The sequence below is a fragment of the Rattus norvegicus genome, chromosome 16 (genome assembly GCF_036323735.1).
Source record: "Rattus norvegicus strain BN/NHsdMcwi chromosome 16, GRCr8, whole genome shotgun sequence".
Classification (NCBI taxonomy): Eukaryota; Metazoa; Chordata; class Mammalia; order Rodentia; family Muridae; genus Rattus; species Rattus norvegicus.
In genome coordinates, this window is record NC_086034.1 from 33,673,954 (window position 1) to 33,696,874 (window position 22,921).

At 43.4% G+C, this 22,921-nt stretch overlaps 1 protein-coding gene across 3 annotated transcripts in view; it reads right to left on the reverse strand.

Annotated features, from left to right (window-relative positions):
* Positions 1-21,114, reverse strand: part of Cbr4 (carbonyl reductase 4) — a 69,334-nt gene extending 48,220 nt beyond the window's left edge. Inside the window, exons 1-3 of one of the 3 annotated variants that reach the window (XM_039094609.2) lie at positions 20,861-21,114; positions 18,373-18,539; positions 16,538-16,691 (exon numbers count right to left, since the gene is read on the reverse strand). The gene's annotated coding sequence lies outside the window, so the exon portion shown is untranslated. Of the gene's footprint in view, positions 1-16,537; positions 16,692-18,259; positions 18,540-20,860 lie in introns of all 3 variants that reach the window. The other 2 variants (XM_039094607.2, XM_039094606.2) reach the window with 2 other exon arrangements.
* Between the last annotated feature and the right edge of the window lie 1,807 nt (positions 21,115-22,921).

Below are 22,921 nucleotides of genomic sequence, written 5' to 3' on the forward strand. Positions count from 1 at the left end.
ATGCTTTGTACAAACAGTTGAGAAAGCAAGCTGGACGTCTGGAAAGTTGGTTGTGTTGACTGAAATGAGATCTTGATTGGTTATTTCCCAGATAATTTTAGGGATAGCTGGCTGAGGGAGAAATGGGGATAAAGGCATTGGCAATGAAGAGCTAAGGGGTGAGAAGGGCTGGTGCTGAGGAGGAAATCAGCCCTGTGTATCTAAAAGTCAAGCAAGCTGATGCTGATGGAGATGCAAAGAGGAGGACCATGGGAAGGTCACAGGCCTGATGACAACACTGCTATTGAATTGCAGAAAGTATCTTGGATGAGAGCTGGTGACAGAATACACTCAATAAAGCACTTGCCTTCCAAGTTTGAGAATCTCACTTTGATCCCCAGAACCCAGGTTTACAATAAGACTGAGTTATGGTGGTGAGCAATTATAATGAAAGCACTGGGATGCCAGAGATAGGAGATTCCTGTCTTCCTGGTTAGCAGGCCTCATCTATTTGGTCAAGGACAATGAGAGACATGATCTCAAAAAAGGACATAGTGGATGGCTCCTGAAGATAACACCTGAAGTCACCTTCTGTTCTTTGCACATATGTGCACACATATGTGCATCTGCACACACATACACAAATGCAAGAATACATCATAAACTACACTACACATACATCTACACACACATGCAATACCTAGGACAAGGCACAGGACATTCAGAGAGAGAGAGAGATTTTTAAAGTTTAAAAGCATTATACATATATTAAATTGGCTAGAAGACGTAGCATTATACACAGTGCAAGGTATAAAATGGGGTTCCAATGGGTGAACCAGAAGGAAGGACAGTAACTAAGTACCAAGTGCCTTTGTCGGAGATCTCTGTTTGCCTGACATTTTCCGTTCTTCTGCAGATCTGGAAAAGCTGCCGAAGACTTAACACAATCTCAAAGCCTTCATAAACCAGGCCACCTGATCCATACCTATAAGCCTCTTTCTCTGCAGAATGTAAATCTTCCAGAATGCCAAAAGAGGTTGAAACGTATTTAGTCATCCATAAAGGTAATTGTGCCTGGAATCCTGTCAGGACTTCCTGCAACTGTGATCCCAGTTCTGAAAATGCAGTTGTTGACCCCTCCCTGGAGTCTGAAAGAGCCCGTGATCATTCTAACAAGTGTGCTTTTTCTCCCATTCATCTAGCAGGGTTGATTTCTACTGCTTATCACCAAGGGCTCTGACCCTACCCAGATGCGTGCTGTGTATTTTACACGCTAGCTCATTGAAAGTGAGACCGACAATGGCCTTGGAAAGGTCTCAGAATCCCTGTTGACACACAAGGCAAGTGGGGCTTACTGGGATTAAAGGAACTTGCCCAGTGACACACAGCTGGCTGATGGTGAGGTTGGCCAAGCACGCAGGCCTGTGGCTTGGTCCCAAGGCCATTCTTGTTCCATCAATGAACAAGGATGGGAGCATCTTCTGCATTGTCAATAAACTTAACACTCCACTTGAACTCTGTTGAATGCTGTTCTATACTTACTGACAGAAATGATCTATATTATTTGAATGAATCAAGAGCTCACTTTTTCAAACAAATCCAGGTATTCAGTTCTCTGTGTAATTTTTTTTATCCCACAATAGAACAATATAACTGCGTTTGGCCTCACAGTGCTTGTAAATCTGACTCCAGGAGCATGGTTCACAGGCACACTAAATAAAGCTAAACACACACAAATCAGTGAATATGTATTATTTATGGAGTGAGATGAGCATATATAAAGCATAAGGCGTGCTGGGCTGTAGATGTGGCTCAGCTGGAAGGCTGCCTCCCTGGGCCATCCAAGGCTAAACAGCCAATTTGAGACCCGCCTGAAAAGTTTTAAGAAATGAAACATTTCCTGGAGACACATTACAATTTGAAAAGATTATAATGAAGAATACAATGGTAGAGAAAAGTGAAATGAGAAGAGAATATGTGGTTTAATGTGAAATGGAGCTTTATGAGCAGAGACGGCTTGGCTGCAAAGATAGCCTATACACTGCTTACTGCCAAGCCAGAATTCCTGAGCTTCATCCCTGAGACCCACATGGTAGGAGAGAGCCATTGCCCACAAGTTATCTTCTGACTTCCACATGTTACATGGTGCACATCTACATATGCACACAAACATACTACACACTCACATGCACACATACATATTACATACAGGAACTACATATACATGCAATTCACATACACAGATATATCAAACACACACACACACACAAATACACACACACATACACCACACATGCACAGATACATACACGCACACTATATAAACTTACACACAGAGATGCACACATATACACATACCACATACATACATCCACATCCACATGTGCACACACATACACACATACACACACACCACACATGCACAGATACACACACACTGCATAAACTTACACACATAGATGCACACATATACACATACCACATACATACATCCACATACACATGTGCACACACATACACACAATGTGCATATACACACATGCCCACACACATCCCATAGACACCACACACACATACACCTTATAATACCAAACACATTCACACACACGCACACACACATATCTCATACATAAAATACACACACACACATACACACACACACACACACACACACACCACAAATGAAATTCCGTGAAAGCCCTAGAAGTAAAGTGCTCTGCCCAGGAAAATAGGCAGCAAAGGACAATATGCTTGCCTTTGTCTGTAAGAAAAATGTCTGGTGTCTAAATAACCACCTTAAGTAAGAAAAGGTTTCTGTGATGCATGGCTGACACACCGTACATCTTCATCCCAGGGGAGAACTTCCCGAAGTGGATTACGTAGATTTATAGAACACAACTTCAGAGTGGTCACCGTAGCAACCGTGCCATTTTCTTCTTCTGGCTGGATGGGTGACAAGTTACATCACTAATCCTGAGTTTATTAAGAAGTGTCATCGTCTCATGTTGAAAATCTCTCTGGAGGGTTTGGTGCCTTCTCTGAGGTTGGTTATTAGAGATTTATATCCTGAAATGCCAAACTGCATTTTTAATCTATCATTATAGCAGATTATCAGAACCAGAAATGACAAGATTTACTGCATGCTTCGCCATGCCTGAGTCTCACAGTGAGAGCTGCAATGCACTACACCATTCAGAGTAAATATGATGTATGAATGAATGGGTTTTCCTCCTCACTGAATAATTATGGGTTCCTCCTTCTTAGAACAAATTATTTTTATTTCCTCTGAAGAAGACTATGATTAATTATACAAAATTGCACTTGTCTTTAATTGAATAGTTTTCCTCCTTTCCTGTGCATCAGTGAGAGATTATATATTATTAACTAGCTAGAGAAGAAAATCTTTCTTGTTAGAACTGAACTCGGTTGGTGATAGAGACTGTGGAATTCTATGCAAGTAGCTATGCATTGGGCTTCTGTAGTAAGAAGGACCCACAGCAAATGCCCCTTGTGCTATAATCCTCACAGTTCTGATTCTATGTTGCTGGGAGTCCAGGCATATTACCCACATCTTACCTACAAGCATGTTTTTTCTAGGAAAGCATGAAATGAGAGCCAAAAGATATTGTTCACACAGGCCGAGGCATGAGGGGATACCTTGAATCAGGGTTTCTCAGCTTCTGTACTCTGGCTGGTTTGGGTCACGCAATGTCTTCATAGGGGGCTTGAACTATACAGGGCAAAATACATACCAGCATCTTCCTGCTGGATGCTAGCTGTGCACATGATGCGGGTGGGGCAGCCAATGTCAGCTTGACATTGTCAAACGTCCTCCAGTGAACAAAGTTGCTTCTGGCTGAGAACCAACACCCTGAACTGTCCCATCTGTTCCGGCTCAAACTAGAAGACTAAGTTCTGCTAGTTACTCCCCAAACCTGTAACCCTGTTCTGGTAATAGAAGCTGTGGTTAGGGAGGTAGCTTTCTAGAATCCAGGCCATAGTTCCCAGCCTCCCTAGCAGCTAACAGGATAACACTGCCAAGGTTAGGGTAATACGATTTAAGTGAAAATTCTGTCAGTAATCTGATCATATCCATAAAAATAAAGTCTTATTCTACTCCCTCCCCCACTTCCTGTTATCTCCGGGTAAATATGACTGTGAGAGATTGTACTGGTCTATTTTCTGCTTTTATTGCAAAATATGCAAGGCTGCTAGATAATAATAAATACCACGGTGAGAGTTTCTACCAGTGTATTTTCTGTTACTATAACAAAACACCCGTGGCTGAATAGTTTCAGGAATATGATACCGGAGCTTCTGAGCAGCTCTGGTGAGAAACTCGTGGCAGATGGTACCACAGGGCAGTACCCTGTGTAAGAGAGAGGGATACGGAATCAGACAGCAAGGGCAGGGCTACCTTACTATCTTCTCTCAAAATTTAATCCGAACACTATAACACTGTACAATTTCCTCTAAGGGTAGTACTCCCAATGGCTTCTCCATGGAATCAGACTCTAACAGGCACCACCAAGAGGTATAAAGATGTTCTCAGTGATATACTACTTGCCCAGTGTGTCTGAAGCCCTGGGTTTAAGCCCAGTATATTTAGATTCCTACATCATTTATGTTCACACACTGGGGATCAAGCTTCTAACACATGAGCTTTTGGTGACAGGCAGAAACTATGTCCAAATCACAAAACGATTCTACCTGCCACGAGAAGTAAAATCACACAGTGACTGTGGTAGAGCCATTGCATAAAGGGTCGCTGTTCGATATATAGAGGTAACAATATATCGGTTCTATGCCCTGAAAGAAGAATATCTTTACTCTTTCATTCTCCATTTTATATTCATTTTCATTATAGTAACAAATTTCTTTCTGATCCAACCAGAATTCTAAGAGAATTCATCTTCTCTCTATAATGTTCCAACCATGAGGGTCTGTATTACTCTATTTTCTGTGACTGTAACAAAACGCTTAAGGCTAAGCACTTTATTTATAAGACAAGTTTATGGAGGCTGGAAAGACGGCTCAGGGGTTAAGAGCAGTAGCTGCTTCTCCAGAGGAGGCAGGTTAAGTTCCCAGAACCCCCATGGCAGCTCACAACTGTCTGTAACTCCAGTTCCAGAGGATCTGCACCTTCATAAAGACACACACGCAGGCAAAACATCAATGCAAACAACAACCTTAAAATATCTTTTTTTAAACCCCGAGTTTATTTAACCATTTTGGAGGTTTAAGAGCATGGTACCAGCAATTGTTTCCCTCCAATCGGCATCTCCTAGCTACATCACAGTGTGGTGAAATGGTGGTTAACCCTCATTGTCATCTTGACTGCATCTGGACTCACATAGGAGGCACCTCTGGGAGTATGTGGGAGGGTACTGCCAGAGAGGCTTAACAGGATGGCAGACATTTCTGAATATGGGCAGCAGCAAACCATCAGCTGTGGTCCTGAGCTGAATTGAAAAGGAAAGAAAAAGCCAGATAAGCGGTCAACGTTTATCCCTCTCTGCTTCCTGACTGCAGACAAAATATACCTAGTTGCCTCCTGGCCCCAGTACTGTGCCTTCTCTGCCACGATGAACTGTATCAACTCAAACTGTGACCCAAATTAAAGCCTTCCTTCCTTCAGATGCATTCCTCATTTTCCCTCTAGCAATGGGAAATAGGAAATAATACGGTGAGTAATTTCATGGTGGGGCAGAATGAAAGAGGCCAGGTGGTGAGAGAGAAAGCCAGGATCATTTGGGGGCAAAGCTTGTTCTTTCTGTATCACAACAACTGCTCTAGCAGGAACTAACCAGGGAACTAACCCCTTCCAGGCAGCACTCACCGATGGCCTAATCACCTTAACAACTGGGCCCCAATCTGTGATTCTTCCAGTCCAGCAGGCCCTGCTGGGGGATCAAACGTCTAACAATACCCTTTGAGCAATACCCTCAAATCATAACCCAAACCTAACAAGCCCCGAGTTGGTGTTCTGGGAAACAGGAAAGCCAGAGGACTGTGTGTTCCTGGGGGAACATTTTCCTCCCTTCAATAAACAATGGCATTTCTCAGTTCTTCACGTGGACATGACTCCTGGGCTGGTGGCAGCTATCATCTTTGAACCTCCGAATACACTGATGTCAGGACGTCTTGTTCTGATTTGGATGAAGTCAATGACTGCAGTTGTCTTTTCTCTCATGTGTTGCTAACTGATGTGTGGCTGCTGGCTATTGGACCTGGATAAATTTGTAATCAATATTGCCATGCCAGCCCTTCGACAATGCTCTGGAGACTATAAAGAGGCCAATTATCTGTGTTCCCACACTCAGCTCAGGTTGTGTGTGACCTTTGTGTGACTTCTCCAAATATTTTGATGTACATTTGCCTATCTAAAAAGGTTTGGCACTGCCAAGGATGCAAATTGTCATATGCCTGGAATCCACGCACATGCAAAGTAGACGTGAGAGGATCAAAAATGCAAGGCCATTTTTGGCTATCTAGACAGCTAGAGGCCAGCCTAAGCTACATGAGATCCTATTTAAAGGATGGTAAAAATATAAAGTGTATTTGGGGATACTGGCAGTTTCTTATAAAACCAAACCAGTCCTTTCTGCACACTCTAGCAATCATTTACTTTGGGAAATTAATCCCAGGGAAGTTAAAACCTATGTTGACACACACACAAAATAATCGTCCCATGAATATTTATAGCATTTCCATCTGTTATAGTGAAAGCCCAAGGCCTATCCAAGTGTCTATGTCAAAACATGAAGGAATGGTTAAATGAACCTTAGCTTCATACAGTGGGACATATGAGCCAGCAATAAAAGGTAAGAGTGGGTTTCCTCATGCCTCTCTGGCATCTGGTCACATGGTGAGGGTGGGGGTGAGACCATGTCTATGGTCTGGCCCGAGGCGTCCAGCTGCCCGGAAACCAACCCCTGGTATATGGTGCTGCAGGAACTGGCCCCTGGGCCCAGATAAAAGGCCACCTCCACAGCTCTTGGCCAAGCCTAAGATCCCTTGCTCCAAAAATGGCTACAACTCGATATGAACCCGTGTCTGAAATTGGTGTTGGGGTGCCTATGAGACAGTGTACAAGATCCCCACAGTGGCCACTTTGTGGCCCTCAAGAGTGTGAGAGTTCCTAATAGAGGAGCAGCCCATCCATTTGCCTAGGAATTTCATGTAGTCATTGTTTTTAATAGCTGAGTAGTACTCCTTTGTGTTGATGTACCACATTTTCTGTGCCCTTTCCTTTGTTGAAGGGCATCTGGGTTCTTTCCAGCTTCTGGCTATTATAAATAAGGCTGATATGAACATAATGAAGCATATGTCTTTGTTATATGCTGGAACATCTTTTTGGTATATGCCCAGGAATAGTATAGGTGGGTCCTCTGGTAGTGCAATGTCCAATTTGCTGAGGAACCGCCAGACTGATGTCCAGAGAGGTTGTACCAGCTTGCAATCCCACCAACAATGAAGGAGTGTTCCTCTTTCTCCACATCCTCACCAGCATCTGCTGTCACCTGAGTTTTTGATCTTAGCCATTCTGACTGGTGTGAGGTGAAATCTCAGGGTTGCTTTGATTTGCATTTCCCTGATGATGAAGGATGTTGAATGTTTATTTAGGTGCTTCTTGGCCATTTGATAGTCCTCAGTTGAGAATTCTTTGTTTAGCTCTGTACCCCATTTAAAAAATAGGACTATTTGGCTCTCTGGAGTCTAATTTCTTGAGTTCTTTGCATATATTAGATAGTATCCTTTTATTGAAAGTAGGATTGGTAAAGATCTTTTCCCAATCTGTTGGTTGCCATTTTGTCTTATTGACAGTGTCCTTTACCTTACAGAAGCTTTGCAATTTTATGAGGTTGCATTTGTCAATTCTTGAATTTAGAGCCTAAGCTATTGGTATTCTGTTCAGGAAATTTTCCTCTATGCCTCTATGTGTTTGAGACTCTTCCCCACCTTTTCTTCTATTAGTTTCAGTGTATCTGGTTTTATGAGGAGGTCTTTGATCCACTTGGACTTGAGCTTTGTACAAGGAGATAAGAATGGGTCAATTTGCATTCTTCTACATGCTGACCTCCAGTTGAACCAGCACCATTTGTTGAAAATGCTGTCCTTTTTCCATTTGATGGTTTTAGATCCTTTGTCAAAGATCAAGTGACCATAGGTGTGTGGGTTCATTTCTGGGTCTTCAGTTCTGTTCTACTGATCAATCTACCTGTGTCTGTACCAATACCATACAGTTTTTATCATGATTGCTCTGTAATACAGCTTGAGTTTAGTGATGGTTCCCCCCCCCCAGAAGTTCTTTTATTGTTGAGAATAGTTTTTCTGCTATCCTGGGTTCTTTGTTATTCCAAATGAATTTGCAAATTGCTCTTTCTAACTCTATGAAAAACTGAGTTGGAATTTTCATGGAGATTGCTTTGAATCTGTAGATTGCTTTTGGCAAGATGGCCATTTTTACTATATTAATCTTGCCAACCATGGGCATAGGAGATCTTTCTTCTGAGATCCTCTTCAATTTCTTCAGAGACTTGAAGTTCTTGTCATACAGATCTTTCACTTGCTTGGATTGAGTCACACCAAGGTATTTTATGTTATTTGTGACTCTTGTGAAGGGTGTCATTTCCCTAATTTCTTTCTCAGCCTGTTTATCCTTTGAGTAGAGGAAGGCTACTGATTTGTTTGAGTTAATTTTATATCCAGCCACTTTGCTGAAGTTGTCAGTTGTAGTTCTCTGGTGGGATTATGGGGGTCACTTAAGTATACTATCATATCATCTGTAGGTAGTGATATTTTAACTTCTTCCTTTCGAGTTTGTACCCCTTTGACCTCCATTTGTTGTCTAATTGCTCTGGCTAGGACTTCAGCCAGTGAGAGATGAGGCCAGCTCTCCAGAATGCGGCATCCAGTGAGGGGTAGGGCTCCTCACTGCACAGCCCCTGCGCATCCATGTAGTTCCTGGTGGCTGTCCTAACCAGAGACACCCCATGTTCTCTTGTGCTGCTGTGATTCACCGACACTGACTCCTGAAGCTACACAGTCACTGACTGAGACATGAATCTCAGTGGCAGCTTGGGCTGGGACTTTACCATGGTCTCAGGTGACAGAGCTGGCCACTCACAGTCGTCTTCTCCTCCCTGTGCTCTATTCTCCAGTTCCATCTCTTTTCATAATGCTCAAGATGCTTCACTTCTTTCTCTCCCATCTGGCCACTACATGCTCACTCATTATAATGGGTACTGCTGCAGTCTGCCCACTTGCCTAGCAGGACACTGGGTGCCTTTCCTCCACCCATGCTGTACTGCAAGGTGTGGCCAAAGCAAGCATCTACGGCTTACCTGTGCCTTGTGCTGGAGGGCAGGTCTGTAGGTAGCATGATGGTCGGCAGATGTCTGTCTGTCTTCCTCCTCCTGGGCTGCCTTGGCTGGACTTGATTTGATTTGATTTTACTTTTATGAGTCCTAGGCATAAGACAACTTGGGCATTAAGCTAGGATGAACAAAGGAAGGCCATGTGCTCTGCTGCTGACTGACTGAGAACATCACCAACAATAAGGTGTCTCTTCGCCCAGGGCCGGGGGGGGGGGGGGGTGGGTGGGGGCGTGGCCTGAGTTTCAGTCTTCCCCTCCCAAACAGATCTTTTCTGTTAGGTCACAGATTTAAGACAAATGGCTAACCGAGGTGCCTATTTAACAAATCAAAGTGGCCCCTAGCCTTCCGTCCTCTGCTACAGAGCCCTGGCTCTCCTTGGTAAGTCTCACCTCACTCCCTACCCTCAAACTCTCCAGCCTAGGGACTAGGCTGGACTTCTACTCTCTAACCTCTGATCCCAATATAACTTCAACCATTTTGGCTACCAGTCTCTTAGTGCATTTGGCCTCTTAGTCTCTGGCTCCCAGGTATTCTTTTTGCTCCCTCTCTTTCCCTCCCTCTCTCACCAGGGCCCCTTCTAGATGTCTCTGGCTATTTATCCTTCATATCTCCATAATACATAAGTCTTATGCTCCATAGGAATGTCCCCATGATGCTTGCAGGGCCCTGGACAGTAACGTGAGGGCACACCTTTATGGATAGATCTGACCCTTACAGTGGCCCACCTGCAAATACCAACAACATATGAACCCAAGGATTAGTCTAATACATCAAAAAGATCATCTACCATGATCAAGTTGACTTCATTCCAGAGATGCAGGGATGGTTCAATATGTATAAATCAATAAGTGTAATCTACCATATAGACAAATTGAAAGAAAAAAACATGATAATCTCATTAGATTCAGGAAAGGCCTTTGACAAAATCTAACACCTCTTCATGAAAAAGTTCTGGGGATACTAGAATACAAGCAGCATACCTCAGAAAATAGAAGTGATTTACAGCAAGCCCATAGCCAACATCAACCTTAAGTGGAGAGAAACTCAAAGCAATTCCATGAAAATCAGGAACAGGACAGGGCTGTCCACTCTTTCCATACCTATTCAATATAGAACTTGAAGTCTTAGCTAGAGCAACAAGACAACCAAAGGCCACCAAGGGAATCCAAACAGCACGGGAAGAACTCAAAGTTATCTTTATTTACAGATGGTATGGTTGTATATACAAGTGACCCTAAAAATTCTATCAGGAAACTTCTATAGCCCATAAACACATTTAGCAAAATAGGATACAAAATTAATATGCAAGAATATGAAGTTTTACCATACACAAAGGGATCGAGAAAGAAGTCAGAGAAACAATAACTCTCACAATAGCCAAACAGCAACAAAAATCAGGGTAACACTAACCAAGCAAGTAAAAGACTTGTATGGTAAAACCTTTGGGACATTGAAGAAAGACATTGAAGACGATATCAGAAGATACAAAGCTCTCCTGTGGTCATGGATAAGTAGGATTCAGAGTGAAAATGGTCATCCTACCAAAAGCATCAACATCCAACACAATTCCTCACAGACCTTTAAAAGACAGTTTTCAGCTACATTTGGAAACACAACAAACTCAAGATAGCAAACACATCCTGAATATTAAAAGTACTGCTGGAGTTATCACTGGCCCATCTCAAATTGTGCTGCAAAGCTATAGTAATATAAATAGCATGGTATTGGCACAAAAACAGACACATGATCCATGGAATTGAATTGATGACCCAAGCATAAATTCACATACCTATGGACACCACACACACACACACACACACACACACACTGGAAAAAAGACAGCATCTTTGACAAATGGTGCTAGTTGATCTAGGTGGCTGGATCGAGAAGAATGCAATAGATCCATACTTCTCACCTTCCACAAAACTCGTCTCCAGTGGATCAAAGACCATAAAGCCAGATACATTGATAGAAGAGAAAGTGGAGAATGCCCTTGAACTCATTGGCACAGGAAAAGACTTTCTGAACAGAATACCAATAGCACCGTCACTAAGAACAACGGCAGATAAATGGGATCTCATGAAACTGAGAACCTTCTGTAAGACAAAGGATACCATCACTCAGACGGAGTTGCAGCCTACTGATCAAGGAAATACTTTCACCAATTGCACATGTGATATCTAAAATATATAAAGAATTAAAAAATTGGACACCAAGAAAACAAATAACTTAATTAAAATGGGATACAGATCTAAACAAAATTCTCAAAGGAGAAAACTCAGTGGCTGAGAAGCATTTACAGAAATAGTCAACATCCTTAGCATTAGAAAAATGCAAATCAAAAAGTCTTTGAGATTTCATCTTAAACTTGTCAGAATGACTAAGATCAATTGAACATCAGCTCATGCTGTCAAGGGTGTGGAATAAAGGGAAGACTCCTCCATTGCTGATGGGAGTGCAAACTTATATAGCCACCATGAAAATAAGTGTGACAGTTTCTCAGGAATGTGGAATCAATCTACCTCAAGATCCAGCTATACCACTCTCAGTCATATACCCAAAGGATGCTTCATCCTACCACAGAGACATTTGCTCAACCATGCTCAGTGCCTCTCTACATAGTAGATGGAAATTGAAAACAGCCTAAATATCTACCAATAGATTAATGGATAGAGAAAACGGGGTACATTTATACAATGAATATTATTACTCAGGCGTTAAAATTGAGATTCACAGGTAAATGGATGGAGCTAAAAATTTAAATCCTGAGTGTGGTAACACAGACCCAGAAAGACAAATGTGGTTTGTATTCCCTTATATATGGACATTAGCTGTTAAGTCTTTGATAAGCATAATCTATGCAAGTACAGAAATTTGGTATAGGTGTATGGAGTAAGGGTCAAGTAATGAGGGAGGGATCTCCCTAGGAAGGGGAAATAGAGTAGATAGATATGGATTGATGAGAACAGGAGGATCAAATAAGAAGTGGGAGAAAAGGAGTAAGGCAGAGACTAGAGAGAGGGATGGCTAAAGCAAAGGGCCATTGGAGGAATTGTTGGAAATCCTATGTGGAAATACAGTAGACCTTTCCTAAAACATAAAGAAATATAAATGAAGGAGATGCAAATGGAACTGCCCAAATAGTGGAAAAAGCAGAGCCCCATCTAGACACCTCTCCACCACATGAAACTCCCAATACTGGGAACTGTGTGTGTGTGTGTGTGTGTGTGTGTGTGTGTGTGTGTGTGTGTGTGAGTTGTTTGCTAAAGGGGGCTAATGGGAACCCCCAAACAACCTAGGCTGTTGCCACAGCTATTGGTTGTTCTCCTCAAGCTGATGGTAAGGCACCATTGCTGGAGACAACAGCCACACAACTTCCTGAACATGGAGAAGTTGAGCTGGTGCCCGCCTAGAGCCTGCGCCCTAAGGCTAGTGTTCTTGGCACCAGAAGATAGATACTCTGCATGCGACCAAAGGAGAAAGGCAACCAACTCAGCTATAAAACCTTGGATCTGCAGTCGTGTCCTACCTTCAAGATGCACTGGTTCAACTGTGACAGGAAGTTTGTGGGAGAGACCATTCAAGATCTGACTGGATTGAAGACCCACCTCATGAGAGAAAATCCATTTCTAACTCTGCTTGGGTGGCCAAGAATCTGAGTCTAAACATTCCAGAGACCTAAGAGAAACCAAATACTACTGTTCTACTAAAGAAACACAGCAATAAAATGGCTCCTAATGACATTCCTCTGTACTCAGAGACCATTGCCTTGCTCAGGCACAATCAGAAAAGCTTCCTCCTGAGAAAGATGTCAACAAATGCCCAACAGCCAGACAATGAGCAGAGAGTGAGAGACCATGGATCAAACACTCAGTTGTAAAAGGGATGTCTCCATGAAATCCCTTCCCTGAGGAAAAGTGGAAAGAGTCCAAGGGACAGAGGGGACAGAGGACACCTAGGAAACACAGCAGGACCAGTGCACATATGAAGTCAGAGAGAGCGTGGCAGCATGCACAGGCTTGCACCAGATGGGGTCGCAGAGCTGAGAGAGGAAGTGGCCACAAGCCCCACCCCTAATACAGAAGCTGTCACCAATAGAACACAGTGGCTTTTTTTGGAGGTTCCTTGTCTCAAAATGTTTGTCAAGATTTTTTTGTGTTTTGTTTGTTTTTTTTAACCTTACAGGTCTTTTGCATATATATTATGGCTTGTGATTTTTTTGCTTTTATGAAATTTCTGTGTTTGTGACTGTGTGTACTTCTGCATCTAGATGTGTTTTGTGTGTCTCTTCTTTGGCTCCTTTTCTTCTGTCTGTCTGTTTGTTTTGTTTGTTTTACACTATACGTTTATCAGGTTTTGTTTAATTTAAATTATTTTCTTCTTCTTCTTTATAAGCCTGTTTATTTCCTAAACAGAGAAAGAAAGGGTATGGGTTCAGATGGGAGGTGGGAAGAATCTGGGGGAAGAGAGAGGAGGGAAAACAATAACAGAACATACTGTATAAAAAATCTGTTTTCCATAAGAGAAAAATGTAAAAATCGAAAACAGTTTCTAGCATGAAAAGATTTTGGGAACACCCTCAAACAACAACATATACTGTATGATTCCACTTACTAACATCCGTGAAATTTCAGAAGTGTGGAGATGGTGTCAGAAAATAAAATACAGAAAACCCAATGAAGCCAAACATAGCAGTACATGCTACACATCTCAGACATCTCAACAAGAGACTCAGAAACCTGAGTCCAGTCTCAAAATACAGGAAAATGTGGAGGTAGAGAACTGAGTAGGGGCTAGGGACAGGAATACTGCAGTGAAGTGACAGAGCTGGGAGGGTTTTGTATCAATGCTACTGTTCTGAGCAGAGATTGGAATGGTGGTAATAGGCCTGTGCTGATAGAAGTATAAGGGGGTTATAGCTCAGCAGAGGATCATTTACTGAGCATACCCGAGGCCCCAGGTTCAACTCCTAGCACCATTTAAAAAAAAGACCCACAGGACTACAAACGTACACATATACAAATGAGAACATAGAAAAACTACTGACACTGCGTGAGTCTCTCTGGTCTAGTTAACATCATCAGCCGATGACAATACACGGGCTTCTTACTTCGAGCCATGATTATATAAGATGCCACAACTGGAGGAAGACAGAAGAGCACACAGAACTCATAGTTTTGCAACTCTCTATGAGACTATAATTGCTTCGAAATAAAGGGTTTGGTCTTGGCTTTAAACTTAATCTTAATGATCCAACAAAGAAACAACGGATGATCCAGACTTTCTAGTCTGACTGGAATCTCCATTCATTTTTTAAAAACTTTCTCACACTGATAAGGAGCTGGTGTTGGAGAGCAGGATATCACCAAAATGAGCAAGGACTCGGCCACTGAGTTCCTGCCTAAAGGGTTTGCATTCTGATGGATATTTTACTGTGTTCAAATTAATGTAACTTAACAAGAAGGAAAGGAAGGAAGGGAGGAGGGAGGGAGGGAGGAAGGGAGGGAGGGAGGGAGGGGGGAAGGAAGGAAGGGAGGGAGGGAGGGAGGGAGGGAGGGAGGGAGGGAAGAGAAAGGGAAAGGGAGGGGAGGGGAGGGAGGGGGAGGGAGGGAGGGAGGGAGGGAGGGAGGGAGGTCCTGATTCGGGCAAAGCTCTGTCAGGTTTATAAGCTGGTACATTGTTTTTAGTTCTGCCCAGGACCTGTCATGTGGAGACAAACATGTGGAGACATTGAAAGTATTCTGGAAGCACTGGTTGGATTACATACAAACTGAAAGGTCACATATATCTTCTTTCTGAACGTAGCCTATCAGTATCAGACACACATTAAAACTGAGACAATGTTGCCGTCTGAATGAATACTGAGCAAGGAAAATTTAACGTAACACTTCTTGGTTCCCGTTGCATTTAAAAATATTCACTTGGATTTATCACGCCATTACATTCGCATGGCAACGGTGTTTCTCAGAGAATTTAAGAAATAAGAAGTGAGGGCTGGGGATTTAGCTCAGTGGTAGAGCGCTTACCTAGGAAGCGCAAGGCCCTGGGTTCGATCCCCAGCTCCGAAAAAAAGAACCAAAAAAAAAAAAAAAGAAATAAGAAGTGAAACGGTGGGTGCTGTGTCTCATTTATTTGAAATTGTGTCCTAGGATTAAACCTTTCGGGAATAGGAGCATGCTATTTTGGGGAGATGGTTGTTTATTTGGTACCATATTTGCAGAAGAAGCACATTAAACAAAAAGAAAAAAAAAAAGGCTGAATGACAGCATCAATTTAAAAGCCCAAGGTAGCCAACTGTGAGCAGAGCTGGATCAGAAAAGACTGTAATTGTGAGCATATTTCACACTGTACAAACTGGTCAATTCCTTATCTTTAAGAGTGGCTGCAGAAAATGTCAAAGCTCCAGTTTTATGTCTCGGCTGCCACTGATCCTCTCCTCGTGCAGTGTGACTCACATCCTGTAGCAACTCCCCGGGTGATGAGAAAGCCTTTGTAGGACATCAATTCCCAGGACTCAATTTTCTCTATCAGATTGTTGCGAATAAATCTTATTTTATATCTCAGCTCATAACCTGCAGTGGAAATGCTTCACTGTGCCTCCGTGTTCTATTGCTGTGTTTAATGCCACGGCTGGGGACTTGATCATCAACTCTCCAAGAGACACGGGAGATGGGGATGCGACTGCCCTTCCCCCACCCTGGACCCCCCCCCCCAGCATCAACCACACATAAAGGTAGTCAATCACCATCATCATTGTCTAGACATAGCCAATCAACTGGCTTAATGACATGGGAAGTAGGTTGCTGGGGAGGAGGAATGGCGTTTTAACAAGACAACTCCCATCAAACCGCAATTTATCCTTCACAGCACATTTAATTCTTCTAGAAAGTTATCAGACTCGAAAGTGCCATTCTGTAGATGCTCAGCACCTCTTGCCCTGCTGAGTCTCTCCACCAACTCAGGGGAAGCGCAGACACATTCCTAACGTATTTAAAACATCAGCTCTCATCAACCTCACTGTTGGTGGGTTTGGTAGTTTGTCAGGGAGGGGGGTCATTGACACATTTTCATGGAAATGACTGAAGTTCAAGAGTACTGCTTCCTGCCTGCTTCAAACCCGAGACGTGCACCCCCATCTCCCCCTGATAAGGAACTGAACAGAGCATGACTCTACCTACCTCCAGGTCTCACTTGGTCCTCTCAAGTGCACGGCATCTGAATTCTGCGTGGGGTTGCATTTAGGTTCAGCTACAAAGGCAAAAGTTTCTCAGGGGCTTGTCCCCACCGTGGTTTCTGCAGATGTCTCTGGGGATCTGGCAGGGGTGTTTTCCCCTAAAAGAGGACACAAGGAAGGCTGTAAGCCAGACTCACAGCACCCAGGCTTAATCCTTGGTTTGTACGAGCTTTGTAAGATCTGGCTATAGATCATAACTGAACAGAATGCAAAGTCGAAGCCACAGACGCATCCCTTAGTTCTCCCTTAATGAGACTGCACCGCCTTTCGCAAGCTCTCTTTCAATGAGAACTACGCACGACCTAAACCCTCTGTCACAGGGCTGTCGGGTCTCTTATGCTGGGGGATTCTTGATATTCCTCACATTCTCCTTTCCTTCATCCTAGCTTAGTCGTGTGCTGCTGGAGATCAAGCCTAAGACATCATTTGTGTTTTACTACTGCTCTATCACAGGGCTACATGCCTGGCCCATGGCTATTTTGAGAAGGGAGTTTGCTGTGTAACCCAGGCAGTTCTCAACTCTCGATCCTTCTGGAGTCCAGCAATTGCAGATGTTGCCACCAAGTCCTGCTCCTTTCAGCTATCCCCACCCGTTCTCCTTTCTCCACATACCCCCGACTCCTCTGTGTTCCGGCTTCACAGATCTTTAAACACACTCTCGATTTAAACGGAATCTGAAAACCCATACTACACATGATTCTTTTGAGTTGGATATTTGTAGCTAAAGCCAGGAGTTCTGCTCAGCAGTCAAGAAGGTTCACAAGGGTTAATTGCTCAGACTGGGGCCCTAGTTTACTGCTCAAATGCCTGCCTGACACATGAAAGGACCTGGGTTCTACCCTCCAGCTCTACAAAAATAAATATATGAAGGACCGGAGAATCTGCTGATTGCACTGCAAATAAAGGTGCTCCCCGAAACTTCGCTTTCTTTTCTCTCCTTAAAGACTTTGTATGTAGAAGCATGTGCACAAACACGGTTGTAAACCAGACAGTGGTGGTGGTGGTGAAGGGGTAGCCTCTGCTGCTTCATTCAACGCTTATCCTATATTAGGCCGTCCCCACTTTGGCCTCTGAAAGACCTTTGTCCAGCCAACATGGGGATCTCAGCTCCTCCTCGGGGCTAGGAAAGGAGACTGCCTCCAAAGTGGCTCTCTTCTAGAAGAATTTTCACAAGGGCTGCAAACAATACAAACTTCACCCCAAAATGTTACTAAAAATCTTTTACCTCAGATACTGAGTGCTCTGTGGACTCCTTGTGGGAAAACGACTGGCCCTCTCACGGGGAAATTCCTTTCCCACGCCTTCTTATCCTGCACTAAGTACCCGACATATTGACTTCTCTGGCTCCTTAATTAAGTCTCTGTCAGGTTGTCCTCCCTCAGTTTAATAACATCCACCCTGTCATCAACATAAACATCCAGCTTATCTTCTCAGCAGGTAAAATGAGAAAACTGCTGCCCTCTCCCACAGCCTGTGTGCTTTCTGCTGGGGTCAAACACCGTATGCACACACCTTCCTCACAACCAAGTTCTTGTCTCATTTTATCCCCCATGTTTCAGGAAGATTCTCCTTGACCCAGTGATTTAATCAGTAAAGAGATTGGGGGATGGGAGGCTCTCCTTTCATATCCCAACCTCAGGAGAGACAGCAATGTGCAGAAAAACACCTGACAAGAATCCACTGGATGTTGATTTGAGAGTTGGTTTTTCCTCACAGTCTGAGGGGACACCATCCATTGTAGCGGGATAAGGACAGCAGGAGCGTGAAGTGGCTGCTCACAGTGTTAAGCTCCAGGAGGCAGAGAAGGAACAGGAAGTAGGTCCAGTTGTAAAATCCGGAAGTCCGCCTCCAGTCACCTACTTTCTCCACTAGGGCTCCGTCTTCTAAAGAGTCCATGATGTAAACAGCAGGTACCAGCTGGGGACAGAGTGCTCAAATACATGAACCTATGGGGCACATGTCATAATCAAACCCAAGAGCAACATAGCTCTTGTCTTTTCTAACTATGAGAAAGTTTTCTGTTTTGGGGTGTGTGTGTGTGTGTGTGTGTGTGCTTTTTTAATATAAAAATACCCCAGGAAGTGTATCTCTGGTGAATCTTCAAACAGTAATATTTTCTAAGATGTCAAATATTCAAGCTCTGAAGATCTCAAATTTTTAACTTTTAAAGATTTGGATTTACCCACTGCCACAAGCACCCCTTGCACACACCACAGGAGGGGTGCAGGGAGAAGGGCTTCATGAATCGAAGGCTCTTTTATGAGACAGTAATTATTCTCACCTGTTATCGTCCCTTCAAACCCCTGAAGCACACAAGCTGCCCTCTCATTTTCTGATCGTTAATTGTTCCAGGCCCAGAGGGAGCCCCACATATCAGCGTCTTCAGAGACCTCCTTCCTATTAGGAGCACCCCTCCCTTCCTCTGTTCTTCACTCTTTCTTTGTTTTTTCAGGTGAGCCTGACCCACTGAATCCCTCTGATTTTCTGACAGAATCTCATTGTCCATACAGACTCTTTATTTTAAACATATTGTATACTTCTTTAATGTAAACACTGGCATTGCATGGCGTGTTTAACTTGAGCTGTGCCTACATAAAGTCAAGATTAACCAGCCATGGCGAGAAGGCCAGGGGAAATGCCAGGCAAACACTTCAGCACTGAGCTATGTCCTAGGTTTTAATTTCTTGATTTTGTTATAATTACTGTTTGTTGTTTGTTTGAGAGCATTTTCTACATAGACCTGACTGTTCTAGAACTCTATATGTGAACCAGGCTGCCTTCGAACTCAGAGAGATCTACCTGCCTCTGCCTCTGCCTCCTGAGTGCTGGTGGTTGTGGTGGTTTTTTTTTTTTTGTTGTTGTTGTTGTTTTGTTTTTTTGTTTTTGTTGTTGTTGTTGTTGTTGTTTTTAACAGAACCCTAGCTGCCTAACAACACAGATAAGCAATGAGGTAGAAGTGTGAAGGATATAATGGTAAACAGATCCGATGCCTGTGTGAATGTTTTAATGCTGACACACTGGGAAACTGTGGTATATCAAAGGTACACTAGGAAGCAGGATATTATAGTTTGACATTTTCAGGTTATACAAAAAAATAAAAGGAGAAAATAAGGTACTGAAGTTGGATAAATGTACTGATTTGCTTATCATCCAAACAATTCCGTGGTTTCTCTATGGAACTAGCTAGAGACTGGGTCAACGTGATTTGTTAATTTGCTTCAACCTGTCAAAGAATGTAGTGTGAAGCCCCCAGAAAGTGTTGCAAACAATTTCTGAATTCACTTCCAAACTAGCCAGAAACAAGTCTCCTATGGTTTGGGGGAGGGTGCCTGCTAACTCCTGCTGACTGTTATATGGGTCAAAGTCATGCAAAGAAATAGAAGCAGAAGGCAGAAGAATCAAAAAGCCAACTAGGAAACATGGATAGATAACATCGGTTGTCATAAAGAATATCTGGAAATATAAACCCCTTGGTTCCTGGAGACTCGATTATATTGGAAGTTCCAAAATATAAACCCCTTGGTTCCTGGAGACTCGATTATATTGGAAGTTCCAAAATGGCAGCCTCTCGTATATGAATTATGAATAAATTATTTTTCAACGTTTTTTTCAACAACAAATGGTAAGAAGTTGTCTTTTCAATATGTTCTCTGAGAGGCTTCCTGGGGATCCGTACTGTGTTCCCCAGTAAAATTTAGCTGCAAACTGCCACTCTAGGCAGTGGTTGCCTTCAGCTGGGATCAAGTACCAACTCAAAACCAGGCCCTGCGTTTACATTCTGAAAGACTGTATTCCAACAGTGTCCTGAGCTGCTAGAACTGCAGCCTAGTCGGTGGTCTGTAGCTCACACGTACCAACCTGCAGGGCGGGGCACAGACGTCGAGTCCATCTCGAACCAGCTAAAATGGAGAATTCTCTTCTTACACACCTTCCCATCCTATCACCTGACCCCCAAACCGAAACATCGCCAAGCATGTCTATGCACACTCAGAAGCCTCGTTTGAAAATCACACGAGGAAGTTGGCAGATTAAAAAATTAAAAATTCCCCTTCAGAACCTTCCGTTCATCGCTCCCCTTTCTGGTGGATTTTCAAATGCAAACTATTGTCACGGCAGCTCCACAGAGACAAATCTGTGGGATGTGATAATAACGAACCTTTAAACATCCCACTGAGAACAGAAACACCCGTCTATCGGCACCTCGGCCCCACCCCCACCTCTTATCCCCAACCACCTCCCCTCCCCCCGCCCCCGAAAATGAGGGTACCTGTATCTGCCAGTGTGGTTTGAGAGAGATTAATAGTCTCGTGCTTTCCAAGTCTCTTTAAGCTTCTCTGTAGGATGGTGCCAGCAGAAAACAAAGTACCGTTTCCCTTCGGGCAGAATAATTAAAACAAAATCTCCCGAGTCCCATCTCCGCGCGCGTCTCTCAAACCGATCACGCGGTGATTTTTAAGAACAGAGCGGCCGTGTGTCATTTATTTATAATCGCTTTTCATTGTTACAGCAGGCCATTCACACACATCACCTCCAGGCACCAGAGGACTGTTAGTATTCATTAGGGAAAGGAAACAGTCTTTCTTGCAAATAAGCAATTTGATTGCTTCAGGAATAGGCCTGTAATTACTGCAGTTCTGGGATACGTTATTGTTAATAAGATTTAAAAGAAAAAAAAAGGCTTTCTCCAAATCAGAGAGGCTCTCTTCTACCAGAGACTGTAATTAAAAGGGTGACAGTGCTTTCCTGTTCCCCAAGATAGGATTGGCACCAAACTTCAGGTACTAGGTCAGAGATATTCCCTCTACCTTACATTTTCCTGAGCAGATCGACCATTAGATATTAAAAGCAGTCCTGTAGTGGGAATGTAGCTTAGGTGGTGGGGTGTTCGATCCCCAGGACAAACCGAGTGTGATGGTACACACAGGTAATTTTAGCCCTTGGGAGGTGGAGGCAGGAGGATCAGAAGTTCAAGGAAAGTCATCTTTGGCTATATTTTTGGAGTTTGAGGACAGCCTAGAATACATGAAGCCCTTCTCAAAGAAAAGGGGAGGAGGGGACAGGAGAAGAGAAGGGAGGAAGAGAGGGAAGGGAAAGAGAGAGAGAAAGAGAGAGAGAGGGAGAGAGAGAGAGAGAGAGAGAGAGAGAGAGAGAGAGAGAGAGAAACACTATCCCACAAGGAAAATTCAGATCTAACTCTCCTACTCACACACACGATGGGAAGATCTACACCCCACCTAGTGTAAGGGCCAACAGTACCCACCAAGCTGCTGAATTTCAATTTGTAAAAGCAGAGGTTACATGAGAATCTAGATGGATGAACACCTTCAAGAGAATTACAGACTTTAAATTCGACAAAAACAAATTCACAACCTCTTAGCAACGAGGCACTGTCTTCTGTCCGTGCCTCGGCTCAGTCCATCTCATGGGTTCATTGAGCCGACAACACTGGTTTCCGGTTCCAGCCATGGCCACCTAAGCCACCAGCCTTTCTGTTCACTGGTTGCTTGCCTTTTGCTTTATTTATGTGCATTTTTTTTTTAAGATAAGGTCTCACTATGTAACCCAGGCTAGCCATGAATTCATGCCTGCCACCTTTCTCGGTTGTATTTAATGTCACCTGTCATTTTGACTGGCTGTTTTTGCACAGTCCTCTTAAGTTACAGCTATGAGGAAGAAGGATAGAGCCATATTGCCTCTCCTGTTGCTAGCCATTCAGGAAGCAGGAACTTCACCCATTCGTCAGGGAAAATGTAAGGTGGTGGTGGTTCTGTTTGGTTATTAGGATGGTTTGCAAATGCTTGGCCCGGGGAGTGGAACTATTAGGAGGTGTGGCCTTGTTGAAGGAAGTGTGTCGTGGTGTGAGTGGGCTTGGAGACCCTTCTAGCTGCCTGAAAGAGACAGTGTCCCCCCCTGACTACCTTTGGATCAAGATGTAGAACTCTCAGCTCCTCCAGCACCATCCATGCCCGCCTGGACATGCTCCCACCTTAATGATAAGGGACTGAACCTCTGAACCTGTAAGCCAGCCCCAAGTAAGTGTTTTCCTTTATTAGAGTTGCCTTGGTCATGGTGTCTGTTCACACCAAATGAACCCCTAACTCAGACAGTTGTACTCAGAATTTTCCTGAGGGACACTGTGGGGCAGTTCAGTCATGGGCACCTGCTGCAGTTTAAAATTGCTTTCCAGAGGTTGGGGATTTAGCTCAGTGGTAGAGCGCTTGCCTAGGAAGCGCAAGGCCCTGGGTTTGGTCCCCAGCTCCGGAAAAAAAGAACCAAAAATAAAATAAAATTAAATAAATAAATAAATAAATAAATAAATAAATAAATA